Below are 16,866 nucleotides of genomic sequence, written 5' to 3'. Positions count from 1 at the left end.
GGATGGATGGTGCGAGCTTCATCCTGCCTGGGACGTCGAAAAAGACAATCCAATGATATCAACTTATCATGTAAGAGGACCATTTTAAAGGAGTTGTGCATCATTGAGACAACTATATATATATATATATATCCACATGATATAATGGGGCAGATTTACTTACCCGGTCCATTCGCGATCCAGTGGCGTGTTCTCTGCGGTGGATTCGGGTCCTGCTGGGATTCACTAAGGTGGTTCCTCCGACGTCCACCAGGTGGCGCTGCTGTGCTGAAGTCTGCCGAAATGCACTCAAGTTCACCGGCCTATTCCTAGTGAAGGTAAGTGCAAGTTTCGCGACTTTTTTGTTTTAAATGCAACGGTTTTTCCGAATCCGTCGGGTTTTCGTTCGACCACGCCCCCCCCCCCGATTTCCGTTGCGTGCATGCCGGTCGCCGATGCGCCACAATCCGATCGCGTGCGCCAAAATCCCGGGGCAATTCAGGTGAAATCGGCGCAAATCGGAAATATCCGGGTAACACGTCGGGAAAATGCGAATCGGGCCCTTAGTAAATGACCCCCAATGTGTCAAAAGGATTCAGCAGATGAGCCCGTCTCATACTCCCAATGATCCACAGAATGGGGCTGTAAGGTCCCCCTTAAAGGACATCTACCACCAGGATGAAGGACTGTATACAAATGAGCCTAAGGGGCTCCAGGCTCCATAGGTGTTAATGGAGCCTGGAGCCCCTTAATCTCATTTGCATACAGTCCTTCATCCTGGTGGCAGATGCACGTTAACTGCCCCATCCCAGTGAGAATTTTAGGTTTTGAAAGTGACCATAAAGGTCACCTTCCCTAAACTTCATTGATTGCTATAGAACTTTCATATCCTCTTATAGGAAAACCCATAAATAAGATCAGGAGGTCTTGTGGTCATTGGTTCTCACGCACAGGAGATAAATGTGAATTATGAATCGTCCCTTTAATTTCTGAAAACCTCCTTCCAAGCTCATCCTATACCAATTCAATTCTCAAGAAAGACCTTGGTCAGATATAACCCTAAGTTCTGGTCCTGCTACCATAATCAGCGATAGCGCTTAGGCCCCTTCCACACTTGCGATGCAGATCACGTCAGAGTCTGAGCAATTCCAAAGCGTTTTTTATGCGCAGAAAATGCGTTTTTGATGCATCTCCATAGACTTGTATGGTGCGTTTTTCACGGGAGTGACTTGCAAAAGTAGAGCATGTCGAGATTTAAATGCGCGTTAAAAGAAACACGCGTAAAAAAAAATGCAAGTCTGAAAAAGCCCATTGATTACAATGGGTCAGAGTGCAATGCAAGTTCTTCGCGTCAAAAGCACGCACAGAACATGCGCGTGAAAAACGCAAGTGTGGAAGGGGCCTAAGGGCTCATTCACATTGGTGCTGTTTTTCACCTCCGTGGTTCGGTGATTTCCACAGATGCCTTACAAAGCCATTGATTTTCATGGGTGTTTTCACATTGGCTTGTATTTTTACTGATCCGTTGTCCATGATAAAAATGATGAAATATATCCAATTTTTTTTTATGGATGTGGATCAAGGAAGATAGTAGAAGTCTATGGATCTGCAAAAAAAACTGATGAAAAATCCGCTATTTTTTTTAATGATGAGGCTGAAAAACCAGATGGGATGTTAAACCTTCAGGTTTTTTGCAGATACAGAATCAAAACAGAAGAAAAACTGAGACACAACGGATACAAAACACAATGGATGCGCAACTGAACACCAACGCCAATGTGACAGAGCCCTGATTTCTAGGCAATGCCTGTCTTAAGGTACATGGGACCTAGGATCAAGTCTACCTAGACTTCTGCACAAAGGTCATAGGTTACGACTACTACTTAAGGACACCTGACTTACAGACGACCCCTAGTTACAGACGGACCCCTGTGACCTCTGGTGAAGCTCTCTGGATGTTACTATAGTCCCAGACTGCAATGATCAGCTGTAAGGTGTCTGTAATGAAGCTTTAGTGATAATCCCTAGTCCCATTACAGCAAAAAAAATGTTGAAAAAGTCACTGGGACAAAAAGATTTTTTTGTCTGGAGCTACAATTATAAAATATACAGTTTTGACTTACATACAAATTCAACTTAAGAACAGACCTACAAAACCTATCTTGTACATAACACGGGGACTGCCTGTATAAGGATGCAAATATTGCAACACTGGGTTGGAAGACCCAAAAACTAGTAGCCCACATTGAATCCCCTAATAGTCCTGTTAAAAAAAATATTACCCTAAACTATTGGCCATTCATCAATCCTGTACTTATGAGCGGAAGAGTGTTGCAGCATTATATAAATAGTAGGACACCTATAGAAAGAAAATAATCACCTGGAGGGACTGCAATCCCCAGAGCTGCCTCTAGATGTCACTGTCCCTGCACGCTCTCTGCAGATAACAAGACTATTATTAGTTTCTATTATAAATTGTTAAAACCCCTTTTTAACATAAAGTATAGGGACAGGTGCAGGACGTCTCAGCTGATCCTACAACCGGATGTGATTCGTTGCGACATGGCACACACTTGTTCCAATAAATTGTTTGCAGACCCCCTCACCCTCCCCCTGTAGTCCCATTTACATCACGCTTAATGCAGTCAGGAACATTACTTTGTGTCCGGAGATTTTTATATACAAAGATGCACATTATAATCTGGAAATAATTGGCTCGGCAGGAGACAGATTCTTGGATTTCTCGTGTTTAATGTGCATCTGTCAAATAACTCAGCCGCCATTGTAATAGCCCTTTTATTAAATATACCATCCATTATAATGGCTTAAAGGGATTGTCCAACTCAATTACATTGCTTCTGGGATGCAGCTAAGTGCCGAAACTTATTTTGCTGTTTCAGATTTCCTTTTAAACTGAGCTTCTGGTTCTGATGAACTAGTACTAGGTCCGGCTCAGACGTCATTTGCGCAATAGATGAGACATCAGAACCTCCGGTCCAATGAGACCAGAAGCATTGACCTATAGCAAGTTGTGGATTTGGCATTTCTGGGGCCATAAGCAAAGGATCTGGTGCCCTGTAATGCCATTCACCTTCAGTGGAAGTAGCTCTTGCACTGATATCTGTCATGCCACATGAGTAGGTATAATGCATTTACGGTGCATGCGCAAGGTTTCCACTCTACCAGGAGGGGAGGAGTGTGACTGAAGAGAGTGCTTTATCCATAATGTATAACAGCTGATTGACAGGTGTCACATCCTCAGCCATCACCCTCAGGCTATTAATAACCCATCCTATCCAGGTGTGGCACCGAAATCTTGCGCATGCGCTGTGAATACATTGCTCATGCTCCTGCAGTATGATAGAGCAGTCTCCTTCCTGCTCCATCCAGTGTTAATCAACAGGGCGAGCCAAGTGTAACAACCCCACCTGTAATAGGGTCCGGACTAGTTTTTTTAAAAATAAAAACTGGTTTTGAAAACCAAAGAGGGACAAAATTTAGACACTTATCTGCAACAAACTGCCCTTTGGTGTGAAAATCCAACCTGTTGTGTCTCCAGCTTGCATCGAAATCTTGCGCATGCGCCGTAAACACATAATTCATGCTCATATAGTATGGCAGAGCTTTGTCTTCAGCTACTACAAGGTAACTAAAGAGGTAGTGTTTTTCTTTTTCCAATACTGGAAAATGCATTTGCATATTTCCCAGAAGCCCCAAGTGGGGCATCAATGGCTGAAAGTCTCCACCAGCCTACAAGGCGGCCTGAGTTGTCAAAGTCTGCATGTGGAGAACTCTTACTTCCTCACCGTAGCCAGTTATAGGGTTTAAAAACTCCTTTAAAGGGTTTGTCCACTTTCAGGAAATAATTGATATGGTCTGTGTAATGAAACATCATACAATTTCCAATATACTTTCTGTATCAATTTGTCACAGTTTTCTAGATCTCTGCTAGAAAACTTCTTGTGGATAGAAATCTGCCCCTGGTCATGTGATGTCACACAGGTGCACAAGCCGTTAGAAACACAAGGCTCTGATTACTCTTTGTGATACGAACAGCTCGTGCAACTGTGTGTCCATCACCAGCCCATGGACAGCAAGCAGAAATCAAGAAAACCTCAACGAATTGATACAGAGTAATCAGAGCCTTGTGATACTAACGGCTTGTGCACCTGTGTGACATCACATGACCAGGGGCAGATTTCTATCCACAAGAAGTTTTCTATAGAATGACAGCAAGCAGAGATCTAGAAAACCGTGACAAATTGATACAGAAAATATATTAGATAATTTTATAACTTTTCATTACACAATATCAATTTTTTTGCTGAAAGTGGACAACCCCTTTAACAACCAGCATGGATGAATCAGCTGCAGTCCTCCACTATATGGGCCCCCCTATATCTATGTAGCCCCAAACAATTGTATAAGTTGAGTTAAGGGTTTCACTGCTCTGGGCTATAACACCAGAATGTGCAGATTCACAGCAGTAGAGCAGGTACAGGTGGTCCCCTACTTAAGGACACTCGACGTACAGACAACCCCTAGTTACAGACAGACCCCTCTGACCTCTGGTGAAGTCTCTGGATGCTTTACTAGAGTCCCAGGCTGCAATGATCAGCTGTAAGGTGTCTGTAATGAAGTTTTATTGATAATCCTTGAAACTCCGATTGTCACTGGGGCAAAAATTTTTTTGGTCTGGAGCTACAATTATAAAATATACAGTTTCAACTTACATACAAAATCTACTTAAGAACAAACCTATGGCACCTATCTTGTATGTAACATGGGCACTGCCTGTATATATAACGGTGGTGTCCCTTTAACAACTTTCTATAGGAACAGTTGGTTACAAATTCAGCTCTGCTACATGTGCAGTGGTGTAATGGCTTATACCTTCCCTGAGTAGGAAAAGAAACTTGACTATATCTTCCCATAAATATCTCATTATTCACCTTTAAGCTGGAGCTGGATTCCTGGAATGTGACCAACGCCGAGTATAAATGAATGAAATCTGAATAATCGGAAAGAAAATGTGATCCTGATGGAAATGAAGGATATTGTCTTAAACGTTGAAGACTACTGAACCCTGGAAACTGCTGACACTAAAAAATAGCAAGAGCTCCTCGAATTCACCGAGACTCGCTGAAAATCAATATGACCCGACAGACCAATTATTCCAATTTGTAGGAGGTCAAGGAAAGCGATTGGTAAGGAGATAATTATGAGTATATGTGGATGACAGGACGGGGGAGAGCTGGGGGTCTGATGACATCTACTGCCATCTGTCTTCATATGAAATATGAAATATTGTACAAATATCCCATGAATCAATACTAATTCAAGCACATCGCAGTAACACATCCCCCACTGCTGGAGGACGCCCGGCTTACAAATAGTATGCACATATTGGATGCAAGGAAATGATATATATTGATCAGTATGTGATATTTATGGAGTCCAGTGACATCCATGTGGTGGGTTTGGTCATTAAACATCCCACTCAACGGTTTAGGACCCTTGAACCAGTACAGGACTAAATGTTAAAATAGCCTGGAGGAGCAAGATTTTGTCTCACATCCTTCTTGCTTTCCCCTTGCGGTTTGCAGGCCCTGCGCTTACCCTATCCATTACTCCAACATGCAGGGCTGGATTATTGGGTGGACTCCTGGGGCACATGCCCTGGGGCCCCTATCAACTTACTACTACTAGAAATATTTGACATGTCTGAGGTGCAGGGGTTGTCCCTCTACAGTGAACAGAGCCTTCTGCTTCTGGCTCTCTCTAGTGTATAGGGGGCTGGGGCAGAGGTGGTTTTCAGCACTGCACCCAGCCAGACGTCACAGGATACACTTTAGCCACTGAGTGGCTTCCTTGGACCCACAGACAACAGAGAACATGATGTCCCATGGTCAATGGAAGTGGTGCCCCACAATCTGAGAAGGCCACTTGTTGGCCTCAGGTGGCCCCATTTACGGCAAGACACAGGGGGAAAGTTTACCAAGGGCTGGGCAACAGTTTTCTTTCATGTACAAACTGCCTGCACAGGTATTTAAGAAGTGTCCGCACCTTATTTGTGTTGTGGCTGCACTATTCTTCATGCAAAACAAATTTCTACTCTGAAATGGGCGTTCTGGTGCTCAGTTGGACCATGTGCCGTATTTAACAAAGTCTGAAAGAAATGTGTTGCACACCAAATGTTAAAGGTGTGCCAAAAAAAGTGGTGCAGTCTGTCAGAGCATGGCAGGGGGGACCAGATTGATGAAGAATGTGCACCACAAAGCCTGCATCTGGCGCCCCCTACACTATACACAGGCAAACTGCACATAGTACACACTGCACTGTTCTTAGTAAATGTGCCCCAGAGTGCTGAAAACCAGAAGATGCAGATGCAATGTGGATGGGGGATAACAGGCTGATCAGCGGGGGTCCAACTGCACTGATCACGAAAGTGGACCCTGAGCGATCTGGAGAAAAGTTCCTGCTCTCACATATGGGTGGAGCATCTGGTCAAGCACATGTCTTGCCGCTCAAATAAAATGTATAGAAGCAATGAAATTTGTATATCATGGTGCTTGTGTATGTTGGGAGCTCATATCGACAGTGATTGGGAGGTGCTGAAGTTGGCCGATTGCTCTGCAATTTCTAACACTCCCTTTACTATTGAATGGCGCATTAGGACCTCTGGTTTCTGGATTATTGGGGATCCTGTTGTTATGATGGGTGCGAGTCCCAGCAGTTGATGCCTCACATTTATGGCCCTTGGATAGGCGATAACTAATCATCCGAAAAATTCCATTCAAAACACCACAATACAGAGTAATTGTCCCTTCCCCCCACCCTCACTGGTGGTCCCAGTTTTCCCAGCCTAGTCTACATCATCATTGCTTGTATTACTACACCGAAGTGTAACTTTACCCAATGCCAAGTCGGCCTGGATGTTTGCCCCTTCACCCTGCCCACACATACAAGCGCTGGCATCACATCTCTGAATTCTCTTTGAATAAAAGCTTTGAAGGGAACACTGGGGTGTCTGCAATTACACAAAAACAGACAACAAAGCCCCACAATGGCTGATGTCAGAATAAATGAGCACTGACAATGATCCGGTCACTGCAAAACCGACTTTCAGATAGAACATTTATCCGAGGTTTCCATTTGTTCTGACATTTACAGACAATTGCAGTATTAATGGGCACTCGCTTGTAGCAGCTTCAAGAGTCTATGTAGCATATGCATATTTGTGCTGCTTTGTAACAATTTACACGGTTTTATACTGTTCACATTTTTCAATATTGTGTCTTTAAAGGGGTTTTCCCACCAATCAAGTTGAGCCCTATCCACACGATAGGGCCTAACCTGCTGATCAGTGATGAGACCCCCACAGATTATGAGAACATAATCTGTCGGAGGTACCTCCATTGGATCCCTTATTGCTCCCGGAGATGAATGGAGCATATGCGTCTATGGAGCTGACGGAAATTGCTGAGGGATAGGGCCTTACTTGATTGGTGGGAAAACCCCTTTAAGCAGCAGGGCTTTTAGCCACTAGATAACCAATGGGCTGAAGTGCTAGACTAGAGCACTTTCCAGAATAGAGGAGGTCCTAGGCCTCCCCCACTCTCAGGTTAGGTTAGTCTTGAGTCAGTTCTTGGAAAGTGCACATCAGCAAAGAAGAGTGGACCTAGTTTCCGACAGGCATTGGACCAGAATTTTGACCAGAATTGAAAGCTAACACCTCCACTGCTAACTAGAGAGGAACCATGCCAAGTGTGGGCCACAGTGCTGCAGAGGCCGGTGAGGGTCATAGCTGGATAAGGCCTCTGTTGGACACAGGTCATGGGGTGTTTCATAATCTAAAATGGGATCCTAAGGCAGAGAAAGACCTGGGTCCACCAGCAAAGCAACAAGCCTAGGGTGTTCTCCAAGGATAATAAACCCAGCAACCAATGCAGAAATTAAAATTTGTCTCTTGTTTTTTTTTTTTTTTTTTTTATTAAACTCATTGACACCCTTATTCACCACCATTTGCCTGAGGCAATCTGACAATTATAAAAAGCCAAACACATCGGAATAGTGTAAGAATGCGGCGAGTTAGTTTCGCTTTTGAAGTACCAGACACAACAGAATAGGGATGGAGAACAGTGTATTGGTTTAGTTAGTGAGATACCAGACACAGAGGAATAAGTTAGGAGCCCAATTCGCGTTTTTCCGACGTGTTACCCGAATATTTCCGATTTGTGCCGATTTTCCCTGAAATGCCCCGGGTTTTTGGTGCACGCGATCGGATTGTGTCGCATCGGCGCCGGCATGCATGCGACGGAAATCGGGGGGCGTGGCGGAACGAAAACCCGACGGATTTGGAGAAACCGCCGCATTTAAAAGAAAAGGTGTCGCTGGACTCGCGCTTACCTTCACCAGGAATAGACTCGTGCACTCCGGCGGGCCTCGGCGGACTTCAGCGCAGCAGTGACACCTGGTGGACGTCGGAGGGACTGCCTTAGTGAATTGCCGGAAGACCTGAATCCTCCACAGAGAACGCACCGCTGGATTAGTTAGTTTAGCTTTTGAGACAAGACGCATAGGAATAGAGTAGAGGCTTGTCTAATTAGGCACAGAGGAATAGGGTTGGATTGCAGTGTGTAAGCTTACTGTTTAATATCAGACACAGAAGAATAGGTTAGGAGGGTTTTCGTATGGCCACGCCCCCCGATTTCCGTCGCGTGCACGCCGATGCGCCACAATCCGATCCGGTTCGCCAAAATCCCGGGGCAATTCTGGGAAAATCGCCGCAAAAACCCCCAGTGTGTTGCCTTAGCTTTCATAGACTATTGGTGAGCCTACTTGTAACCTATGGTGGGCATCCAGATAAGTCATTAAATCCTTGATAAGACATTGTATTGTATGGAGCTCAGACACCACATTGTTGGCCTTTATTATGAGTTGTGTTATTTTATCACTTTGAGAAAAAGTAAACTTCAGGCTGTAAATTCTGAGACTATTGAACATCCGCGCTATTACAGTAATAAGGCCATTATCTTGCAGTTGTTTATTTCGTCTGCGCTATACGCTACTGTGCTACCTACAGTCTGTAATAGTAATTGCCGTCTTTTAATTTACCTCCTATGTATTTGTTTCCTCAGCCTTTGATTACTTTGTTTTCTTATTATTTCCGTCTGTGTGCGCAAACTGCAAATACAAAGTTTATTTTCTGGAATTATTTACTTATTTCTATCTTAGTACAAGCTCTTCCAGATTATCTGGGCTTAATTCAGTTTTCCATTTTATAAATATTCATATTCTTTTAAGCCTAATAGTCACATATTAATGGACCATTGAACATTCTTTATACTTCCTTTCCCTTTTTGCATTCTTCCTCTCCTCCACACCATCCCCTCCCTGGATGAGCTGGATGAGTGTGGAGGAATGGATACTGATACAGGCTGATGCAGCTCCCGTCCCACTCCTTCCTTGGGACTCACAACAAGCTTCTAGCAGGGAGCCGGGTAATGTGAAATTACATTTTATAGAGTACTAATATGATTCAGAATGTTGACAAACACACTTTACTGTCCAAGAGAAAACTCTTACAATAGTTATAAGCTGGGAGGGTCATAAATAGAAATCGTCTTCATCAGGTGGTGGGGCATTAAAGCAAAACCAGGACTGAGGCAAAGTAGTAGCGGTGTGCGAGTGGCAGCAACTCACCCCACATCCACCTACCACTTCTATTTTTTCAGCTAAATCAGACACAACAAACTAATTTGCCTCGTAGCTCATGAGCAATTTTTTATACGTTTTTTTTCCTTAAGCATCCCCTTGCTTTCTTTTCACACAATGGTTACAAGCAGTTATACTAGAGGCAAGTGGCTTGTTAGTTACAGAGGATAACAAAAGGCAACTGGCTTGATGGTTCTGGAACCTTTTGTTGAATTGGCTAGAGCTCACAGAACGGGGGTAATTCAATGGGGTACTGCCCTGAAAGCAAATCAACCACTTAGATGAACCTCTCCATAGCACCACATGTGCTTTGCAGAGGTTTAAATCTTTAATGCGGGCATATTTCTTATAGGTATATCAGCCTGTTTGTTATTCAGAGAAAAATGTGGCAGCTCCAAAGAGCCCGCTGCAGCGAGTAGCAGACAGTGGTGCATTGCATGGTATGCATGCGCAAGTCTGGGGGCTGGTGGAATCACCAACTTTTGGGCATATTCGAGCATGTGTGCAATGCACTGCCGTGGTAGAAGTGCTCCAGGGGGTGTGATGCTGGAAACCACAGGGGCTCTGGTAACACCCCACAGAGCACTTCAGTCACATTTACATAAATCTAAAAGTATCTTTTTTATATGACAAACAAGCAGGCTAACATATCTATTGATAATTTGCCTGCATTCAAGATTTGAAGGCGCACTGGACTATAAGGCGCATCTTTGATTTCTGAGAAAATAAAAAAAAATTTTGTGCGCCTTGTAGTCTGAAAAATACAGTACATTTGCAAGGAGCCTTAGGCTCTCCTTTCTAAACTAACCCCCTAAATCTCATCCAGTATTCTGCTACAGTAGATAGCAGGGGGTTAGCCACTAGCAAGTTCACAGCAGCTAACCTGCGGCCCTGATCGGCTGCCCCCTGTCTAAACCTATTATATAGGTCATTATGACTGTAGGAGTAACAAATACCTACATTTTTGAATGTAAAATGTGTTAAATAATGAAAAATCTTTATTATCAAAATAAGTTATTCACATAACTTATCACATCCTAAAGCATAACTATTCTGAATACATATCATATGCGTGAAAACAACCGATAAAAGAGAAATCCAGAAGATGTTTAACTTTGTGTCGAAAGTTTGTGATAAAATTATAAGAGAGAAAAAAAAAGAAGATGAATAATTCACACTCTGTGATGAGAGCGCAGCGGAAGAGCGAGGATCCTGCCGAAAATCTAATGTCTGGGAGGATGAAGTGACTTTATATGCAAAGGCGACACATAAAAAAAAATAACATTCGTTCTTTGGGCTAAGATAATTGAGCTAGTAAAATTTTATGGAGCTACTTGTGTCCGCTAAATTCCACAGTCAAATATTTATTTTTATTGTTACCATTTTACATAAAAGCGAAGTTCTGGTGTCACTAAAGAGCTTCCTCAATGTATAAGTGGCTCCATCAACTCTCAGTGTCTCATAAGAGCAAAAGACGACCGGGATCGGGACGGGCTATTGCTGGAACACATTGGGGCTCATTTACTAAGGGTCCGAACGCCGCCCGTTCGTCGCGTTTACCCGAATATTTCCGTTTTGCGCCGAATTGCCCCGGGATTTTGGTGCACAGGATTGGATTTCGGCTTGCATGCGACAGAAATCGGGGGGGGGGGGGGGGTTGGCCGTCGGACAACCTGACAGATTCGGAAAAACTGCAGAATTTAAAAAAGGTTTTGTGTCGCAAGATCAGCACTCACATGCACCGGGAAGAAGCAGGTGAACTCCGGCGGACCTCGGAGCAGAAGCAACACATGCAGGAACTCGGACGCACGATCTTAGTGAATCCCGGCAGAACGCGAATCAGCGTCGGACAATGCACCGTGGGGTAAGTAAATCTTACCCCTGAGGAAGTCACCGAATAGTTGACGATATGCGTGGGGTCTGCCTACCCCCCCTCTCTCTGCCTACACCTGCCTGCCTTGCTTTATTGTCTTATTCTACGACAACATGCTATTGTATATGTTGGGCATGTAGGGATCAATGCATCAGAGCTTTGTTACATTGTTCAAATTGCACTTTTCATGCATCATTTTTTGCACTTTAGCTCTATATGGTTATTCATATTCTGGTCCTTATGGTTACTGTAGTTCTACTATTGGCAGACTGTAGTAGGGGGTTTCTAGGGCAACTTGTCCCTTGGCAGCTTTGTACACCCCTCTGGTGTACTTTTTAAGTGTTTTTATATTTATTGTTGTCCCGTCTTGATTGTGTTTAAAATTGTTACTTATCCAATAAACATTTTTTGTTATTTCTGAATAGCCTTGTGTACGCATCCACCAGCTATCGGGGTGCGTTGGCTTACATACATTCGTATACCTTGGTAGTGCCTGTCCTACACAATTTCGGTCTAGGGGGCCACAATATGAGGGGAGATGAGGGGGGACACAATATAAGGGGAGATGAGAGGTCATAATATAAGAGGTAGATGAGGGGTCACAATATGAGGCAGAGGTGCGGGAGGCTCTGATTGCTTTTAATAAGAGACTCTACTTAATGCTGGACCCTAAGGCTGTGTTCACAAGATGCAATAGAATATCTCCTCCCTGATCGCATGTTTAGAGCTAAACCATTGAATTCAGTTAATAGCGACGTGTTTTGCCAGGTTAAAACAACACTTGTTGCTATTCACCAGACGCTAGTATCTGCACTCAACGAGGAGTTTATCTGGATGCACTTGAACTTGGGGTTGGGCTGGGCCACTGTGGGTTGTTCCTGACTTGTGCCTGCGCTCTGCCTATAGCAGTGATGGCAAACCTTTTAGACACCGAGTGCTCAAACTACAACCAAAACCCACGTATTTATCACAAAGTGCCGGTGCAACAATTAAAGCAGTAACTTATTACTCCCTGCTCTGCCACAGGTGTAAATTGTATAGGCACCGGAGGACACCAATACAATAGAAAGAAGGAGAAGAAGTTTGGATTATTATTGTAGTTTCCTTCTGGGGTCCTGGGCTGCCGGGGACTGCTAGAGGCCTTGAGTCCTGTCTGGCAAACTCTACCATGGTGTGATGGCAAGGGTGCACCCGTGCCATAGGTTCGCCACCACTGTTCTATAGCCTTCACCCATTCATGTGCAGGCTAGGGACCAATTCTGTGCCAGGACAGATCTGCCATAGAAATTGCCATGAGGTGCAGCACATCGCAGCTGCTCACAGGGATTTTTAAGGAGGCTGGAAAAAAGTGGCATCATAAGCTGGCGCCAAGTGTATCCCTATGTGTCTGCATTTACTAAAACCCCTGCACCAGTTTTCTGTCGGACTTTGCACGTTTTTTCATGAGAAAACTTTGTGGCACAGCTGCTCTATACCTGATGTAACACAAAGTTCTGCACTGAAATGGCCGTTAAGGTGCACCATGTTCAGGACCCATGTTAAAAGGTGCACCAAAAATCAAAAATCTGAATCTGGCGCCCTCTGTTGACTACACAGCCTACTGTGCCCAGTACAGACTTCATTGTTTTTAGTAAATTTGGGTTATTATGTTTTAAAAAACCATTGCAAACACAACAGGGGGAAAAAACGCTTCTTAAAACACATCTGCGATTTTACCTTATTAATAATGATATATTTTGTCCAATGCATTTGCAAGGCCGTTCAAAACCCAATGCAAACACATCATTTCAGCATGGTCTAAACATATATATATATATATTTAATAGCAGTATATAGCACTAGAAGCCCCCCAAGAAACATTTTCACAGGTGGGCCCTAGGCTGCCAGTCCTACCTTGCTAGGAAATGTGCTGAACCCCTAGTCATGGTTCTTCATTGAGATATCTAATGGCCTATATGGGAACTATTACTTGAAATTAACATAAAATGGTCTGGCAGTGTTACATTCACCAGCCGGGTCGTATTTAATGTTTCAGGCTATCTGCACACAATGGCATGAAAATCTGCCAATCTGGTTTTTAGGAAATTTTTCATGCAGATTTCATGCTGATTTGTCTATTTAGTGTTTTGTTTTTTGTTGTTTTTTTTTTTCCCTCCACTGGATATGATGTAATTTCCAGCCAAAAAGCGCATTAAGTCCACGGATTTGGTGCAGATTCTCACTCTCCCATAGACTGTAGTGTAAAAAAAAATGCATGCGAAAATCAACATCAGTCACATGATCATAATTATTTTTTTTTCCAACTCAGAACTTCTGAGCGACCTGCATCATCTACATGACTTTTTACAAATCACATTCACTTTAATGCTACTATATTAGGTTGTGGCTTTTCCACAGCAAAATCTGACAAACAAAATCTGTAACAAAGTACAAACAAAACAAAGTAAGATCATTTTGGAAAAGGTTTATTCAATTTTAATAAAAGAAACCAGGAAGCGTCTTTTCACCTTCTTTTATAACTTGCTGGAAAAATAATTCTATGGAATTAAAATAATGTATCAAATAATCCTTCCTGATTCGGTAACCTCGTACCTATCCTAATCTCATGACACCCACTGGTATAATGGCCCCTTTCAGGGCCGGATAAAGGGTGGTGGAGGTCCTTGGGCACAAACTTTTGTTGATAGTAATACAGTCCCCTTATAATAACTATATACAAACCCCATACTAACTATATACACCCTCCCATACTAACTATATACACCCTCCCATACTAACTATATACACCCTCCCATACTAACTATATACATCCTCCCATACTAACTATATACAAACCCCATACTAACTATATACACCCTCCCATACTAACTATATACACCCTCCCATACTAACTATATACACCCTCCCATACTAACTATATACACCCTCCCATACTAACTATATACACCCTCCCATACTAACTATATACACCCTCCCATACTAACTATATACACCCTCCCATACTAACTATATACACCCTCCCATACTAACTATATACACCCTCCCATACTAACTATATACAAACCCCATACTAACTATATACACCCTCCCATAATAACTATATACACCCTCCCATAATAACTATATACACCCTCCCATACTAACTATATACAAACCCCATACTAACTATATACACCCTCCCATAATAACTATATACACCCTCCCATAATAACTATATACAAACCCCATACTAACTATATGCACCCTCCCAAACTAACTATATACACCCTCCCATACTAACTATATACACCCTCCCATACTAACTATATGCACCCTCCCATACTAACTATATACAAACCCCATACTAACTATATACACCCTCCCATACTAACTATATACACCCTCCCATACTAACTATATACAAACCCCATACTAACTATATACACCCTCCCATAATAACTATATACACCCTCCCATACTAACTATATACAAACCCCATACTAACTATATGCACCCTCCCATACTAACTATATACAAACCCCATACTAACTATATACACCCTCCCATACTAACTATATACACCCTCCCATACTAACTATATACACCCTCCCATACTAACTATATACATCCTCCCATACTAACTATATACAAACCCCATACTAACTATATACACCCTCCCATACTAACTATATACACCCTCCCATACTAACTATATACACCCTCCCATACTAACTATATACACCCTCCCATACTAACTATATACACCCTCCCATACTAACTATATACACCCTCCCATACTAACTATATACACCCTCCCATACTAACTATATACACCCTCCCATACTAACTATATACACCCTCCCATACTAACTATATACAAACCCCATACTAACTATATACACCCTCCCATAATAACTATATACACCCTCCCATAATAACTATATACACCCTCCCATACTAACTATATACAAACCCCATACTAACTATATACACCCTCCCATAATAACTATATACACCCTCCCATAATAACTATATACAAACCCCATACTAACTATATGCACCCTCCCAAACTAACTATATACACCCTCCCATACTAACTATATACACCCTCCCATACTAACTATATGCACCCTCCCATACTAACTATATACAACCTCCCATACTAACTATATACACCCTCCCATACTAACTATATACAACCTCCCATACTAACTATATGCACCCTCCCATACTAACTATATACAAACCCCATACTAACTATATGCACCCTCCCATAATAACTATATACACCCTCCCATACTAACTATATACACCCTCCCATACTAACTATATGCACCCTCCCATACTAACTATATGCACCCTCCCATACTAACTATATACACCCTCCCATACTAACTATATGCACCCTCCCATACTAACTATATACACCCTCCCATACTAACTATATACAAACCCCATACTAACTATATGCACCCTCCCATACTAACTATATGCACCCTCCCATAATAACTATATACACCCTCCCATACTAACTATATACAACCTCCCATACTAACTATATACACCATCCCATACTAACTATATACACCCTCCCATAATAACTATATACAAACCCCATACTAACTATATACACCCTCCCATACTAACTATATGCACCCTCCCATAATAACTATATACACCCTCCCATACTAACTATATACAACCTCCCATACTAACTATATACACCATCCCATACTAACTATATACACCCTCCCATACTAACTATATACAAACCCCATACTAACTATATGCACCCTCCCATACTAACTATATACACCCTCCCATACTAACTATATACAACCCCCCATACTAACTATATGCACCCTCCCATACTAACTATATACACCCTCCCATAATAACTATATACACCCTCCCATACTAACTATATACAAACCCCATACTAACTATATGCACCCTCCCATAATAACTATATACACCCTCCCATACTAACTATATACAACCCCCCATACTAACTATATACACCCTCCCATAATAACTATATACACCCTCCCATAATAACTATATACACCCTCCCATACTAACTATATACAAACCCCATACTAACTATATGCACCCTCCCATAATAACTATATACACCCTCCCATACTAACTATATACACCCTCCCATACTAACTATATACAAACCCCATACTAACTATATACACCCTCCCATACTAACTATATACAAACCCCATACTAACTATATACACCCTCCCATACTAACTATATACACCCTCCCATACTAACTATATGCATCCTCCCATACTAACTATATACAC

Source organism: Engystomops pustulosus, chromosome 10 (assembly GCF_040894005.1).
Source record: "Engystomops pustulosus chromosome 10, aEngPut4.maternal, whole genome shotgun sequence".
Taxonomy (NCBI): domain Eukaryota; kingdom Metazoa; phylum Chordata; class Amphibia; order Anura; family Leptodactylidae; genus Engystomops; species Engystomops pustulosus.
The sequence above is the reverse complement of the archived record's forward strand: the minus strand, read 5'-3'. Positions refer to the sequence as shown.